Genomic DNA, 10,868 nt, shown 5'->3' on the forward strand with positions numbered 1-10,868 from the left:
TAATATTAAAAATTATGGAGAGATTGTCGAGACATTCGAGTCGAGTCGAGATTTTTAAAAGCAGTCTCGACTTGACTCGTCTCGACTCGAAACTTCGAGTCGAGAAATACGTTTGTCTCGACTCGTCTCGAATTTTACAAAGTGTGTCTCGACTCGTGCGCATCCCTAATTGTGTCTGTCTCGTCCGGAAAGTGTATTTGTTTCTATTCGAAGAACTCTTGTTTTGTCATAAAAAATTCTGTCTCGTCTCGGAAAGTGTACTTGTTTGTATTTGAATAGCTCTGTCTCGTTACGAAAGTTCCGTCTTGTCTCGCAAAGTGTGTTTCTTTCTATTCGAAGAGCATTTGTCTCGTCATGAAAATTCTGTCTCTCTCATTTGAGAGCAACCCGAATTACAATTTAAAAGTGTGTTTAACAAATATGTAATTTATACAGAAACAACAATGCTTTTAATAAAGACTTCGCCATGAGCGGTATTCAAAACCAGAACCTCAATTTATAGATCCCCTTTTCCCTCCAGAGACAGATATTCACTGGCTCATGTTTGTACAGTTCTTCTCTATCTCAATGATAACTGTGAATCTAAAGTTCTAAGAAACATTGCAGCTTAGTGGTAGAGTGCTCACTTCTGGCTGGACAGATCCCTCACCATAAAGATTTATGCTGAATATTTATATCTTTTTGACTTTTCCCGGAGATCTTATGGTTTCTCCTCATTTCTTATTCTATTGGCTTTCCACTATCATGGACTTCATATTAGCACTGTCAACAGTCTTCGAGGGCACAATCGCTAGACGTGAAATATTTCGTTTTCGAAGACTATGTTTCATTCCATTAGAGTGGCTGTTTGAGGAGGATGTTTACAAAGGGAACATTTTTGTCTCCGGTCTTTCTTTTTCATTTTCTAAATTGACCTTTAATGGTTTCTGAATTTGTAGGATTAACTCTGTCGGACTACGTGATAGGATTTGTGCAAACAGGAAGATTTTTCGTAGAAATCAGAATGTAAAATGAGGTCTATCTATCTACCTATCTATATAAATATATACAGCGTGATTCAAAATGATCTGAACGATAAGGAAACGTTCTATAAGTGATAATACTCTATCAACAATGAAATCTTTATGGAAATACTTTTAATATTATCCTCGTTTTGTTTGGAACGAGCGTAATAGTTTAAAATTTATCCGCTAGGTGGCAGAGTGATTGGTTCCAAGATGACTGCCTGTGGTGCAGACAGAACATTTTGCGTTTTACAGTTTCACGTTTGTCGGTCTATTGTTAGTGTTCAACGCGAGTTCCGCGCAAAACTTCATGAAGATCCACCATCAAAGAACTCCATACGTAAGTGGTATGACAAATTCAACAGAACGGGATGCATTTGTGAAGAAAAATCGCCAGGTAGGCCGTCCACTTCTGAGGCAGATGTCGAAAGGGTTCGAACCAGTTTTCAACGCAGCCCACAAAAGTCAACAAGGAGAGGTAGCAAAGAGCTTCCAATGCCTCAAACAACTGTTTGGCGTGTAGTGCCTAAACACTTAAAGATGTATCCGTATCGAGTGCATTTGTTACAACACTTAACACCTAATGATCACACGTGTCACAAGACTTTTTGTTAGTCATTTCAAGAGTAGTGTTGATGATGCTTTTTGGGCAAACTTTGTTTCAGTGATGAGGTTACGTTCCATGTGACAGGAAGAGAGAATAAACAAAATGTTTGCACTTCGGGAACTGAGATGCCTCACCAAATTTGTGAAATTGTGCGTGATTCACCGAAGACGAATGTGTTTTGTGCAATTTCATCTTCAAAAGTTTATGGTCCGTACTTCTTTGACGAAGAAACTGTGACTGGACAAACATTTCTACAAATGCTTACTACATAGCTTATGCCACAGCTCGAACATGACAGTGCAAACTCCATCTATCAATTGTATGGAGCTCCATGCGAAAAAGTCGAGATTTACCTTTTTCAATATAAATCGTTGTTAACTTCACTTACTTGTTACTAAACACAGAAGTTAGCATCACGTGTTAGTCAAGCTCTTAACTCAACGTTAAAAGCGACTCTGCGTAAGACCCACTATCTTCAATTTCAGTGAGAATCATGCTTACAGACTTGCACTGTATGGAAATTGGACTGGCTATCCTCAATAAGGCTGGTACCAGCTCGATCTTGGACCAGCTTGGACTAGAGCTCTGATTTGCTATCTACTAATAGGCCAGTGGCTACAAGGGCATGCTCTCATTCTGTACTAAGCTTGAAGTCCATTTTGAGCGTGACAGCACAGATTGCGAGCATGGACATCTCTGCGAGACAGAAGAGTGGTTTAATGATAGAGTGTTCATTTCTACTGCGAGGGACTTCTGATTTGATGTATGCGTTGATTGAATTTTCGGTGGACAGTATCGTATTTTTCGGCTCTTCCATTTCCTTCCACCAATTCATTAACCTGAAAAGTAAAAAAGAGAGATACTCGTCCTCGTGGCCAGTGTACGCGTCTTTGGCTAGTCCGGCAGGAGTTCGGGCAGTTCGAATCCCATGTTAAATTGTGAATCAACATCTCATATTGCCTTGATGCTGAAAAGGACAAATAACTCCAATCCTATTCAATCTGAAAACTATAATCGTGGGACGCAAAACTAAGGATTTTATTTTTTTCTACCATTTCTCAGTGACTCCCTATGTTTCCTACTTCCTATGGTTCTGATTCTAAAGAACAAAATTTTGATGACTGGACAAGTGTCTAATGAGATCAGGTCAAATGAACAGCATATCGAAGTAATTTATTCAATAATACTGATTCAACTGAATAAAAGGATGGTATCAAAAATGAAAAGAGATTGAAAGAACATATAGTAGGCCTATATATCCGAAGCAAAATTGGTGAGATAGGTAATCTGTTATTAAATTAAAATCTTTTCCTAAGACAGTAAAACCTCGAGAAAATCCACGAGCATGATTCTAGGCGCATACTTTACGTTTTTTTCAATGTATGCTCAGTGCTGACGCTGCGGTACTTAACACATAAATTACAACGTATTATTATTATTTTAAATCTCTCTTTTATCAGATCCAATATACCAGTTGTTCCTGCCATGGGGAACTTCACACTGAATGTCTGAAAGACCATCAAATATATAAATAGGTTACTGAAATCAAATGAATTGTAAAATTATTTTAACTTTGTATTTTTTTTTAACACGATTGCCTAGACTTTGTATTAGACAAAATTGTTCAAAATAAACATTTGAGATTTTGTTTCCCCCATTTCAAACGTGTTTGTGTTTAGCAATATTGGATGCTTTTAATTTAATTTGTATATTCTTTGTGAGCTTCGTTTAAATAGATTATATTCATTGGTAAGGTTCACATTACATGATTTTTTTTTTCACTTTACAGATGTGTCATTTCGAACTTAATTCCAATGCAGAATTCCAAGCACAGATCATTGACGCAAGGTTCGGAAGGGGTGAATTCGTCGAAAAATTGTTGGGCCAACATCTGTGCTAATTCGGAACGTGTACTAAGTTTCTATTAAAGGTGCCGAATGAGTGCTTGAGTTCCGGAACCCGCCTATGGACATGTTCTCCAACACAAGTTTCAGTGACTCTTTGTACCATGGATGAACTCTGTAGTACTAGGCTCCGTATATGTGCATGCAAATTCTAGTGCATACTACAAGGATCACAAGATATGTAAAGTACAGGCGCGCAGCCAGAAATTTTTGTTGGGACGTGCCTAAAGTTTTCGGGGGCGGATCCAATACTACAAGACACTACGTCTATGTAGTATTGAACCTTGTTATAGAGGTTTGTACGGTTCGAAATTTTTAGCCTGAGCCCGGCCCGTGAATTTATAGTGTGAGGCCCGACCCGAGTCCGAAATATGTTTTAGCCTTTAGCCCCGAGCCCGGCCGAAACTCGTGTGATAAACAAATGAGACCCAAAGTCCGAATTACAGAAATTTAATAATTAATGCATAATTGTATTTTTATTTAAAGCAATTAGAGGTTTAATTTTACATATAGAGAGAGAATATATTTAAGTTAAGCACAACTGCACAACAACCATGAGTGAATGGTTAGCTTTTGCGCTTCTGTCGGGAAGTCCGGGATTCAACCCCGCATTCGACCATTTTGACAAAAGTTTTTCTTAATTGTATCTGTGATTATCGTTTACACTTACTAACTATATGAATTCTTTAAAGAAAATGGTAATTTATATAAATTTCGTCTCCTTTAGCCTCGGTGCATGAACGTGGGAGTTAGCTTAAATCATTTCATTTCATTTATATAAATTCTCATGAAACGGAAACATGAATACTCCAAATATTTAAAACAAAATGTCAATATGTGCAAATTCTTATGCATTTGGATGTGTACTGAACTCGTTCAGATATTCCTCAGAGCAGTCATTGTCAATTGCTATAAAGAAAAGAATGGAATCCACACACTAACTGCTCAAACTTTCACTCTCAGATAAGCTAAATATGTTTATTTCTGTTACTTTTAGTTTATCTCTCTCTCCACGGCACAAGTACTGGTAGCTTTACTCCCAATTGCACAATTACAATCAGATTTTTACTGTGGGCGTCTTAAGTTATAAATTTTAAATGTGCTTTCAAAGTTCTCCAGAAAGAACGGTCCGATAAATATTGTTGTACAGTATATTTACAAAGTTATGCCCGAAAAGGCCCGAGAAATATGATTATATGTAAAAAAAAAAAAAAAAAAAAAAAAAAAAATTTACGGCCGCAGCTCGGCCCGGCCCCGCATTGATCTATGCTTTGTAGGTCCGAGCCCGTGCAGACCTCTGTGTTATTCTGAATCCGAAAAGATAAGTAATTGTTAACTACTGCCAGCTATACTCTCAGAAAAAATATTAGATTTCTTTTATAAGAAAAGGAAGAGTAGAAACGAAGTGAAAGATTAAATCGACATCTTTTCAATAGGACACTTCGACAATTTTTCTGCTAAACAAGTATGTTTTTATTATCAAAGTATATAAATGTATCGAATTACGAAGTTCTTTTTTTATTGGGGAGGGGGATATCGTTATTATAAGAAGCATTTGTTATATTAATAATTAATATTTATTTGAACAACTAAATTCCGAAATGCTTTTTTCTTTCTTTCTTTCTTTTTCTTTTTTCTTTTTCTTTCTTTATTTTTCTTTTTCTTTCTTTCTTTCTTTTCTTTTCTTTTTCTTTTTTTTTTTACACAGAAGCCAGGGCTGGATTAACCCATCTGGAGGCCCGGGGCGAGAAAAAATACGTATGTGGCTCCAGCTGACTTCGCCTAATAGCCTACATTTATGTGAAAGTACAGTAGGAAAGTTAAGGGAATGTGTTTCATATTTTTGGTCATATTTTAATTTATGATGATGATTGTATCTTCATGATTCTTTTTAGATAGCCAGTTGAGATTTTGATCAGAATGGAGGCCTCTGGCATACTGGAGGCCCGAGGCTATAGGCCCCCTAAGCCCCTCCCTTAATCCGGCCCCGACAGAAGCTATAGACTAAATAAACTTTTCTAAACTTTTACTCGTTTCTTTTCTTTCGTTTTATAAATTAGTCTTCAATGCACCTAAGCTTCAAGCTATAGAGAAAGTGTTAATTAATAAAATGAAAAAAAAAAAAAAAAAAAAAACAAATTAATGTGAGTATAGGTTGCCAGCATCTAATGTTCTGCTGGGATCAGCGACCTTTCGACAGAAAAAGAAAGTTTCTTAAAGGTTTGTCAAACTCAGTTCTCAATGTAATCTTCTTTAATAATCATCATCATCATGTTTTATGCTTCGAGGCTAAAGGAGAACGTGATGATAATAAATGAGACGATGGAATAAAGAAAATGAGAGGAACCGAGAAATTCTAGAAAACCCAAGCATACGGTGTTTAATAATAATAATAATAATAATAATAATAATAATAATAATAATAATAATAATAATAATAATAATAATAGAATGAAATCTTTGAGTTTAACGTCCCACGATTATGCCCTTTAGGCTAATGGAGACGATAATTAAAGCAAATGAATGATTATTTAAGAATTGGTGGAATGATAAAATGGGAGGAAACGGGAGCACCCCGAGGAAACAAACGAGCACGATTTTGTCCACCACAAACTTTCTTGGCGGGGATAGAACCAGGGACCCCACGCACCAGAGGTAAGCGCTCTAGCACTGAGCCATCGTGTCCCCGTGTAATAATAATAATAATAATAATAATAATAATAATAATAATAATAATAATAATAATAATAATAATAATAATAATAATAATAATAATAATAAACTACGATATTAGTTTAGGTTGTTTAAATAAAATATTAGGTTGATTTCAAATATAAATTCTTTCTGCCAATAGAAAGTAAGGTGGCTCAGTGGTAGCTCGCTCGTCTTCGATGCGAAGAGTGTCTTGTTCAATTCCATTAGTCATTCAATCATATCAGGCAGTTCGATGTCGGAAATCATGTTCTTAGTTTCCTCAAATCTCATTTTCACAATTTTCTATTCACCATACGATTACTGTTATCACCCAATTTCTTTACACATGGGCATGAAACCAAAAAATTGTGACAGAAACCATGTCGAAAATCAGTCACAACTTATATATACCCTCTTCTCTTCTAAGAAAAACATCAAAAAACGCCGAAACACCAGCTTTAATAAATATGTCCCTTATTCTGAAGGAATTTCGAGATATGATCATCTTATTACAAAAATCGTAGAATTGCACTTTTCTTTTTTCGTTCTGGGGCAAATATCAAAAGACGGTGAAACACATGTCTAATTAATTTAAATGAGAAGATCAGTTACCGAACTTAATATTTCTAACGTTAAGAATTGCAAGGTATGTAGATCATATTATCATAATTGTAATTCCCACCCATTTTTCATTCTCATGCTTAGTCTTGACCCAAGTTATTTGACTGGTAACATTTCATTTCTGCAATACATATTTTCTTACGTACTACAAGGCAAGAAATTGCGTTACACAAAAGCATTTAAATATCCCTCATACTATTGTTTTCAACTTTATCTTGTAGGCTACATAAATTGTATTTTTAGTCTCTGGCATACGTTGAAGATTATTGTTATACATTTTCGAACTTCATCGTATGATAAAACAAGCGGTATTTCAGCTTTCTCTGTGTAACCACGTATAGTTGTTTCCTCAAAATTGTTTTAACAGAAAAATTGTCTATCTTAAGTCACTGTGAAACATATAGGTCTTATAAAATAGATCCCTGAAAGAAATACGGAAATAAACCTTTATCTACTTTAAAATGACCTTCACATTTTTAGTTTCTTCTCGTAGCTATAATAAAAACCACGGGCAATAAACCTTTGTTTCGTTACAACGCCGACAGAGAAAAGAAGAAGATAAGTTTAAATTTGTAAAAGTTTACAGTCCAGAAATAATAATAATTAAAACAAAGTCTTCACTTACTTTTGCAGCTGCATTTCCAAAGAAAGCCAGAACAACAGCAGCGATTACCGGTAGAACAACCTTAAAGTTCATCATTCCTTGTAGGTTCACGTGAAAGATATCGAAGGAAAGACGAAAGTAAAATGACAAAAAAAGGAAGAGAAACTCGTGTTTAACTGTGCTACAAAGTAGGCCACATGATTTGAGCCAGCACCACTTCCGTTGAAAGTCAACTTGCTTCTGACTGTGGCGGGTGACAGAAACAAACGTCAGACTACATGCATCAGTCCATTGTATCCAGTGAAGTTAGCGATTGTTTCAAGTCGCGCTCACCTTGAAATTACAGCCTCTCTCTCTCTCTCTCTCTCTCTCTCTCTCTCTCTCTCTCTCTCTCTCTGTCACATAAGATGTTAAAAGCGGAATGAGCGTGTGAATTCAGCAAGATGCTCAAACTAAAACAAACGTGCTATTTTAAGTATTTTCATCTGAAGGACATTCAAACATATTTGTTCATTCATTAATATGAAGAATATACATACATTTATTTATGTTTAAACTTCGAATTAAAGGAATGTAAAACCAATGGTAAACAACTGATAGAACATCCCCTTATCAAAATTCTTGAACAAATTTCCAGAGATGGAAATTTAATTGATTCAAACAATTGATTATTTTTTTATCGCCCAATATTCAGAGAATATAGCATATATTTCTTAACTAGCAGCGTTCACCCCGCTTCGCTGCGGTCACCCCGGAACGCAATAAACTTTGTTACTTAGATAATTTTTACTTTTTCGCTTTCAAGTGATATGATAAAAACCATAGAAGATTGCAGTAAATCTTAACATTATATCGCCTGTCATTTATGTTAACCCGCCCCGCTTCGCTGCGGTCATCCCGGTGCTGGCATATTGTAAAAGTGTCTGTAAAAATAAGCAAATCAATTAAAAAATTTTAAACAGAAGATTCAAGCTATTTTCCGCTGTATATCGCCTGTCATTTATGTTAACCCGCCGAGTGACACGGTCATGCGGGTTGCATATAAATACGTTTATTTTTACCTATGATGAACTAATAACAAAGGATTTGTACGTTATGGACACCTGAATGGTCAATTATCTCAAGACACTGGTAATTAAAAATTAAAGTGATATGATAAAAACCATCTAGGGTCCAAATCCTAATAACCCCCCAAAAATGAAAGAAATTGGTTCAGCCGTATTAGCGTGATGAGCGGACAAAAAATTGTACGTTCTCTTTTATATATATAGATTCAAGACGACCCCTATTTTTAAAATAAAGAATAAAAAAAAACATACTGGATTTATTTTCAGAACTTACAATAGAATTATACTATAATCGAATCAGATACAGATCCTCCCTAGTCTTCCTTTGTTACTGATATTCTATTAATTAGTAGCCTTTGGCTAGCTCAGAACATCGTTCCCAGAATCCCATACTTTCTCGGCCTCATATCTCTAATATTACGGGATTTCGAGGTACGAGGGGGCGCGGTTGCTCAGTGGTAGAGCGTTCACCTGCGGTGCTTGGTGTCCCTGGTTCGATCCCAGCTCGCGCCGTGTGGACTTTGTGGTAGACAAACACAGTGCTCGTGGGTTTTCTCGGGGTTCTCCCGTTTCCTCCCTTTTTCTTCATTTCACTCATTTCTCATTATCACCGTCTCCTTTAGCCTAACCGGCGTGACTGTGGGACATTAAACTTAAAGATTTCATTTTATTTTTCGAGGTATTACTACCTTATTATAACAATTCCAACCTCCATCCTTTTTCCTTCCCTTCTAACGGAAACATTAGAAAACGCTGAAACAAGTCTTTAATTAGCTTGTCTCTACTCTTAGAGAAAAAGGTTTAAATATGGGCTAGGGTTTAAAAATGGGCTACCAGCAATATCTGCGCTCCACAGTGCTGCACTGAGGCGGAAACTGTAAGAGCTCGTTACTTGTATACACAAAAGACGAGACACCAGTTGGGGGCGAGATCAGAGCATGTGTACTTGTGTTTGTTGGCTGTTCAGTGCGCAGAAGACAATTTCGTCGTGCTAAAAGTTTTGTAGGTATGTATATACTTCACGTTTCTTGTTTCCACACATACTTTAACCAATTGCCTTATATGAGCTGTATTCTTATTACATAGCGTTTATAATTTGCATGTTTAAATCATAAGTATTTATAAGGATACATCATCAAAACATTTCAAAACAAATTGGCGTCATTCTTTAAATATGGGCTACAATGACTGGTCTAAATATGGGCTAGGGTCTTGTTACATCTTTCGACATTTCACCACTTCCTGCAATTAAGAAGAAGGTTAGTAATCGAGGTCCGAAGGCTGCAGGTGCCTCCTGCATAACAGGTTCTCCATATAACGGTGCTTTGTCCGCCTCGATGGCAAAGTCAGCAACGAAAAGAAAACAGGAAAAAAGGCATTTGGATTTTGAAAACTCTAAGGAAAACAGAAGATGGCAGTAAAAATTTGAGAAAACAAGGTTGTTCCAGGAAAGCAGAGGGGGAAAAGGGATCGAAACGGAGAAGAGTAGAAAAAAATCAGAAATGGTAAAGAAGAAAGATAAAAACGAGGAGTGTAGTGATTCAGAAGATGAAGATTGTTTTGGTATTAAATTAATTGACAGCGGGGAAAGTGATATTGAACTCCCGATATGACAGAGAATTCCATAAGAGAACGATGAATGCAAACTTCATGTTTTGTGATATGAAATTTTCAGAGGACCGTCCTAACGAATTGCGGGTTATGTGCCAAATGTGTTTGATGTGGGCACACACTGAATGTGGGGGTGCAGATGCTGACATATACATATGTGATTTTTGCAAGTAGAACGTTCATTTGCATTTGGATTAATCTTACTGTTTGATTTGTATTCTTTTAAGGTCTATGTATTTATTTTCGATTTTTTAAAACTGGGGCCCATATTTAGATCAGTTTTTAAAAACTTAAATTTTGGAGCTCCTGAAAAAATTAGTTTTTTTTTCCAAAGAAATATGTACTTTTTATTTACTTTATAATATTTGTAGTAAAGAGTAATCTTTGAAATATATTATTGAAAATTGAAACTTTCAGTTATATACATTGTTTGAAAATGAGAACGAAAATAAAAGTGGTAGCCCATATTTAAACCTTTTCCTCTAAGGGATTTCGACAGTATTTGAAGTGGAAAACAAACAGAGGCGGTTTGTTTTATTATGATTTAAACTCGACATACCAGCTATGTAAATGTTAAAATACAGTGAGGGTATGTTGCCTAAAAAATTGCATTTCTACTTACATAATTACTGAAAACCATTAGAGAGCTTCTCTTTAGTAACAGTGAAGGGGGAGGCATGAAGAGACTTTGATCTTTCGCCAACAACTTTCTGAAAAAAATTAAAAATGTCTCCTTATGTTGCATTGATAGGTGGG

At 35.9% G+C, this 10,868-nt stretch overlaps 1 protein-coding gene across 1 annotated transcript in view; it reads right to left on the reverse strand.

Annotated features, from left to right (window-relative positions):
* The window catches only part of LOC145690680 (GILT-like protein 1), a 50,987-nt gene extending 43,243 nt beyond the window's left edge, over positions 1 to 7,744 (reverse strand). The window contains exon 1 of the mRNA XM_081765820.1: positions 7,456 to 7,744. The gene's annotated coding sequence lies outside the window, so the exon portion shown is untranslated. The remainder of the gene's footprint in view (positions 1 to 7,455) is intronic.
* Positions 7,745 to 10,868: the final 3,124 nt, after the last annotated feature.

This window comes from Thermobia domestica, chromosome 7 (assembly GCF_964235325.1).
Source record: "Thermobia domestica chromosome 7, izTheDome1.hap1.1, whole genome shotgun sequence".
NCBI classification, from domain to species: Eukaryota; Metazoa; Arthropoda; class Insecta; order Zygentoma; family Lepismatidae; genus Thermobia; species Thermobia domestica.